Raw genomic sequence first — 7,086 nt, forward strand, 5'->3', positions numbered from 1 at the left:
AGATAGGCTTTACACAATTGATGTATATGTGAATTGTGATGAGTCGTATGAGCCCCCAAAAATTATTTTAAAAAGAAAGCAACAATACAGAAAACAAACAACAGCCAACAAGACTAAATATTTCTTCTTCTTGACTGTGAAAAGATTAGTAAAGTTAATAAACACATGCCCTAACTAATAGATGGAGACGGCACAAATTACTCAGAAGAAATGAAATACCAAAGAATCAAACCAAACTCACTGCCATCAGGTCGATTACTTAGAGTGACCCTGGACAAGGTAGAACTGCCTCTCTGCTTCTGAAACTAACTACAGGAGCAGAACGCCTCATCTTTCTTACATGGAGCAGCTGGTAGTTTTGAACTGCTGACCTTGCAGAAATAGAGGAGTATTATTTCAGCATGTGTAGACCTCAAAAGAATAATAGATTAGATAGAATAGCTTTAAACTAGTAAATTTGATGATGTGAACCATATTCATTGGAAACCTCACTAAAACTTATTCTATTATAAATTCCTTTTTTATCTTTTCCTCCTCTATAGGATGAATTAGAAAATATGAATACCTCTATATTTTAAAAGTTACTATAAAAAATACTCTTACAAAGAAATCTCCAGGTCTAGATAGCTTCATTTGTGAATTCTATCAAACATTTAAAGAAGAAACATAATTTTATACAAACTCTCAGAAAAGATAAAAAGAAACAACTCTTTTAAAGCCAGTATTGTCACAGCACTAAAACTGTACAAAAACATTTCAAGAAGTGGGGCAAAGGACTACAGTTTTATAATTAAAAACCCATTAAATATTTTTAATTAGGATCATTTGGATAATACTGCATTAAAGCATGTTACTTATTCCATGACACCAAAAAAGCTTGAGCCACACAAAAAGAAAAGTTAGTTGGATTTCATTAAAATATAAAATATCTGTGCATTAAAAAACTATCATCTGGCTCACCAAGCCCTGAGGACGATAATCCTGCTCAGAATAGCCAAAGCACAGCGAGGACCATAGGGCCGGCCCCAATACGAGACACGACATCCCTCCCTGACCCATAGCCCTACTGGAGACAACACTGGAGACCCAGAGTGGAAATTACACCTGACCTGATCCTACTACACTGAGGCGAAACACTAGGGGTGTGCAACCGAACAGCAAGAGGAACAGCAATGAGGTCCCCAGGGAATACCAAAAATAGACTTTGGGGCCAGGGCGTGGCACCCCGTCAGACTAGACCAGAAAAACACTCCTAAATATCAAACCAAACAGACCTTGAATTATTTACAGGCTATTTTGTCATAATTTTTTGGTTGTTTTGTTGCTTTGTTTTGCTCTACCTTGTTTTTTGTGCATATTATTATCTCTGCAGGTCTATATAGATAAGATAGATGAGATAAACAAGCTGGAGGAGAAAACCAACAGGACCAATAGTCCGGGGGACGGGGAGTAGACATAGGAGAGGGAGAGGGGGAGGAAAGGAAGTGGGTGTTAACAAACCCAGGGACAAGGAAACAACAAGTGATCTAAATTCAGTGGTGAGGGTGTAGGAGGCCTGGTAGGGCTTGATCAATGGGAATGTAACTGAGAGGAATTATTGAAACTCAAATGAAGGCTGAACATGAAAGTGGGACAAGAGGAAAGTAAAAAGAAATAGAGGAAACAACTAGGAGGCGAAAGGCATTTATAGAGTCTAAATACAGGCACGTCCATATGTAAATATATATATGATGATGGCAAAATAGATTTATGTATGTATATTTATAGGTTTAGTATTAAGGTAGCAGATGGACACTCAAATACTCAAATACTCCCTCAATGCAAGAACACTTTGTTCTATTAAACTGGCATTCCATGATGCTCACCTTCCCGACACAATCGCTGAAGACAAAATGGTTGCATAAGCAAATGTGGTGAAGAAGGTTGATGGTGCCCAGCTACCAAAAGATATAGCATCTGGGATCTTAAAGATTTGAAGCGGCCATCTAGCTGAGAAGCAACAAAACCCACATGGAAGAAGCACACCAGCCTCTGTGATCATGAAGTGCAATAGGATTAGGTATCAGGCATCAAAGAACAAAATATATTATTGTGAAGACCCAAAGTCCATCTGTAGGCAACTGGACATCCCCTTACAGAAGGGTCTTGGGGAGGAGACGAGCCAGTCATGGTGCAATATAGCACCAATGAAACATACAACTTTCCTCTAGTTCTTTAATGCACCCCCCACTATCACGATCCCAATTCAAGACAGCTGTCTCCTCTGCCTTGAAACCAAAAGAACTGATGATGCCTTGCTATCATTATTGACCATCTTGATCAAATTGTCCATGGGAAATTCCTGATCAAAAAGAGGAGGGGAGGCAGGGCAGAATTTTGAATTTTCATAGACTAAACTTTCTGGATCCATAGAAGGTGAATGAAGCCTGCACATTTTTCTCTGAGATCTTTAAACCAAAATATCCCCTGAAGTTTTCTTCAATCTGAACCATAGTTTAGCTTAACTAGTAAAAAGACATGCCTTGAGCATTTTATGAGCCCCAGTGGTTTGATTTACAAGTTCATCTGCTAACTGAAGGTCGGTAGTATTCAATCCCAATAGATGCTCTTTTGGAGAAATGAGGCTGTCCATTCCCATAAAGATTTACAATCTGCAAACCCAAAGGGGCAGTTCTACTCTGTGCCATAGGGTCACTGTGGTGTCTGAATTCATGTTCTCCACTTTACCTCTCTGGGTTATAACCATTACAGGGGCTACATGGAACTCACAGACAAAATTCGTGATTGAAGGATGTGTTAGTCCGGGTAGAATACAGAACCAACTCCAGAGAGAGACATGTATATAAGAGAGTTTTATGTAAAGGGTAAGTGTACATTAAGAAAGCATCCCAACCCAGTCCAGTCCAAGCCCATAAGTCTGATATTAGCCCATGTGTCTGATACCAATCTATAAAGTCCTCTTCAGACTCATGAAACAGACAGTTACTGAATGCAGGACGATCACAGGCCAATGGGTAGAAAGTCTTTAGATCCAGTGGCGTGAGCATCTCTGTGCTGGCAGGGGTCTCTTCATGGCTTCTCCGGCTTCAGAGGTCTGGTTGCATCAGGGTAGGTCCATGTGGCTTCTCCAGCTCAGGGCACTAGGGTAGTTCCATGTTTCTTGTCAGGTGCAATGTCCCCCAGAAAGTGAGCAGAGAGGTGTCTCCCACCTCCAGGGAGGAAAAAGTGGATTTTCCAGAATTCTCAGGAGAAGGCCATGCCCACACAGAGGTCTCATTGGCTATGCCCTGCTTGACAGAATAGACTCCACCCCTTCACTCTTAATCCTGTAAAGTCCCAAATTGACATCAGATTGTGTCAGTACTACCACAAGGGTTTATTAAGGAAGTTAAGAAGTTGTAAAGCCAGTGAGAAATGTCTGGGTTGCCATGTTAGAGAATTATTTTTTTAAATGTTTTATTAGGAGCTCATACAACTCATCACAATCCATACATACATCAATTGTGTAAAGCACATCTGTACATTCATTGCCCTCATCATTTTCAAAGCATTTGCTCTCCACTTAAGCCCTTGGCATCAGGTTCTCTTTTTTTCCCCTCCCTTCCCGCTCCCCCACAGAATTCTTTCAAGTCTGCTCATAAGTGCCCAGAGGGGCATACCGCTCCACTGTAAGCCTCCACCCACAGGCACTCACTCCACTACTGTGGGTCAGCAAGCCCAGCCCCTCCAATTAAGTGCCCAGAGGTACCCTACTCCACAAGCCAGTCTCCTGCACAAAGGCACTCAGCTTTACTTGCTCCCCGGGTTGGGAAGTCCGTCACTGTCCCGTGCTGCTCGTCCAGTGTGGGAGCTGTCATCTGGATCTAGGAGGCTTATTGTGCAGGGATCTCGGATCCTCTCCTGGCTCTTGACAGGAATGAGATCCCCCCTCCTGCTTCTCAGTGGACTCGTATAGCACAGCAGGATAACACTCCAGAGAATCCTCTTGTCAGGTGAATCCCATCTGCATCTGCCCCCCACCTTTACTAAACCTGTTTGGAGAAAGTTCGCTTGGTGGAATTAGAGACTAGCTAGAAGAGCCCCATTGAGTAACTCACTGCCCTGCAGTCACTAGACATTGGAATGGACTCAATGGCAGGAGCTGGTGGTGGTGCTAATGGGTTTCCAGCTGTTGACAATGGAGCTGTTTTGTTTGCGGCACCTCCTCACGGCCATGCGGGCAGGCACATCTCTCTGGTACCCCACTTGTCATCCCAGGGTCTGTAGGCCGCTTTCCTGCTTAGGCAAGCGTTACAACGTTTCTTTAGTGCTGGTCAATGCTCAACAAGTACCTGCTCTGCCAGTCAGCCTGCTGCCCCCAAAGCTCTTAGCTTCACTCATTCTGTGGCCTGGGAAGCCTGCAGCTCTGCCTCATGGTCTTGGTGCTGCTGCTCCGCCAGCCCTCCACGCAGACACTCTGCCAGCCCTCCACGCAGACAGTCAGACACACTTCACTCCTTCTTTGCTTCCGAAATGGCTCATTTTGTACCCGCTGGAATGACAGAGCTCCTCGTCAGAGCCGCACACACCTTAGTTGCTTGGTAGAACTCAATCATTTGGTGGGAAGTACGAAGGCTCTATCATTTCACTTCATCACAGTAGTATATTCCCCAAACGTGGAGTGAACCCCATGTTCTACTTCCAGCCTGAGCACGTGCTGCTTAGGAAAAAGTCTGTTTGGGGCTAGGGCCGAACCCCCCTGAAGGCGCCTCATCTCAGAAGCTCAGCCAGGTTGGGTCTGGATAGCACTTGGATGGGAGAAAAGTCAGCTCTTGATCTGGGAGAAGGGCGTCCTGGGAGGGTTTTTGTGGACGACGCTGTCTGAACCTCAAGCTACCATGAGAGGCCAGCCCAGTGTAGGAGTAAGGGGGGCGCTGAAGGGTGGGGTGGGGAAGGGCTGTGCATCCTAGGACATGTCTGTCAGATTACCTTCCCATGTAGTTGTAAAGCCAATTTGGCAGTGACCGAACACGGGATTGCCCACATCTATCTCATCTCCTCCCTACAAGGTGAACATGAGCACAGGTTGTACATTGCTCATAAAAGTGTATTTTGAAATTGATGCATTGACGGTTGCCCTGCTGTGTACATTCTCAGTGACAACAATAAAAAGAAATAAACGATAAAGCGCACACACTCGCACACACACACAAACGTAATTTGAAAAGTTATCAAACGCATAGGAAAGTGACTAAGAAACTATTGAGGCTCCAAAATGACAGTGTCTTAACAGAAGAACCAATTCATAGGCCAGAAATTCAGGGCCATACATAGGTGAAAGGGCAGGATTTGAACCCACTGAAAGTTGGGATGGGGCATCTTCCTACAGGGCAGCTCCGAATCAGAATCAGCGCCGTAGCCCTCTGACATTTAATCTCCAGCACACCTGGGCTCCTGAAGACGGGAGAGGGGCGGCCAGTCAGCTCAAGGCCACAGAGCCAGTCAGTGCAGGCACCTGATTTTCCAACCAGGAACCAGAGCGCCTGCCATTTTCTCTCCATGTCGGCCTCTGAGCGAATGGGTATGTGTGGCTTGCCCAGGCCCCTTCAGTTCTCACCGGCCCTCCATCATGAGCTGGCACCTTTGCTTGTCTTGGACCCAGGGGGAAGATGAAGCCAGGTCTGACAGGCCAGAGGGGCCGTGGAGAGTGTGCTCCTGGGGAAGGACCCAGGACAGCAGACGGCTCAGATGAAGAGCTGGGATCAACATGGCTTGTTGGCTAGTTGTCGTTGTGCACACTATTCTAGAGTTCCCTCCTAAACCTGTGCTTAGATAGGTGACACCTTGGCACAGTGACCAGCAAGCCACTGATACCCGTGGTCTGAGCCCCAGGGTAACAAGGTGTGAGCTGGGTCCCACAGCGTGGACTGGACAGGGCCAGGGAGACCTGGGTGCTACTTTGCTTGGCTCAGCTGTGAGGAAAGCCTCACCGACTTTTCCAGGCCCCTGCAGAGGATGGAGGCAGCTTTCCTTCAGGAGCTTTAAGATTCCTGAGAGTCTTGCGACCTTCCCACCCCAAGCCCGCTCCCCAGGCCTGCCTGACACCTGAGCTCCTGGCGGCTCCTTTTCGGGCCAGCTCATGTTCCTCTGTGGGGGACATGCCCGGGCTGCGTGGTAACTGAAGACCCCTGTCTCCTGTTAGAGATGGAAACTGAACCATGGGGCTTGGTGGGGCCCCTGGGTATTCATGACAGGGCCACTGCTTGGAAGTAAGAGGCCCTAGAGAAGGCTGGACAGCAAGAGGGTTCTGGGAGGTGGATCGCCGTTCCAGGAAGCTGGGGGCACAGTGGTTCCAGGGCCGGGCTGGAGCAGACCCCATCCTGCATGTCAGCGTTGACGTGATGGCAGCTGATGGGGGCAGGTGCTAATTCCTGTCCGGACTCTGTTTCTGCTCCTTCCTCTGCCTGCGGGGCTCAGCTCCCACCCAAGGACAGCTTAGCCTTTCATTCACCTTCGTCAGAACCTCCTCCAGGAGATCTTTTCCAGAACCCCTAAAAGGTCAAGAATTTAGCACCTCAAAACTCACTGCCATTGAGTCATTCTGACTGGGGCGATCCTACAGGAGAGAGCAGATTACCCCTGTAAATCTTTACAGGACAGAAAGCTACCTCTTTCTCCTTCAGAGAAACTGAACTGCTGGGTTTCACCAGCACAAGTTTTAGAAATGTCCGTATGTTTGAAAAGCTGACGTCTTCCCTAGCCTTTCAGTGCAGCCTCCCTCCCAGGGCTGTTAGCTGAAGTCCCTTGGTTGTATTGTTTGAATCCTCTCGCTTCCTGGTTTTTGTCTTTGTTGACCTGATCTACCACTTCCTGAGGAAGTGTAGTAACACCCCTCCTTTCGATGCTGCATTTGTCTGTTCCTTCTCCGAGTTTTGCTAATTTGCTCAAGTTCTAGATTTTGAAACCACTAGATGCTTGCTGACAGGCATTTCGTTTTTATGCTCAGGAGAGGTAGGCTCAAGGGCTGCGAGGATAAACCACAATTCAATGAACTTGTTCTCTGTTAGCATTCACTTGTTGCTTCTAATTTTTAAAAATTGTATAAGC

The sequence above is a fragment of the Tenrec ecaudatus genome, chromosome 8 (assembly GCF_050624435.1).
Source record: "Tenrec ecaudatus isolate mTenEca1 chromosome 8, mTenEca1.hap1, whole genome shotgun sequence".
NCBI lineage: Eukaryota > Metazoa > Chordata > Mammalia > Afrosoricida > Tenrecidae > Tenrec > Tenrec ecaudatus.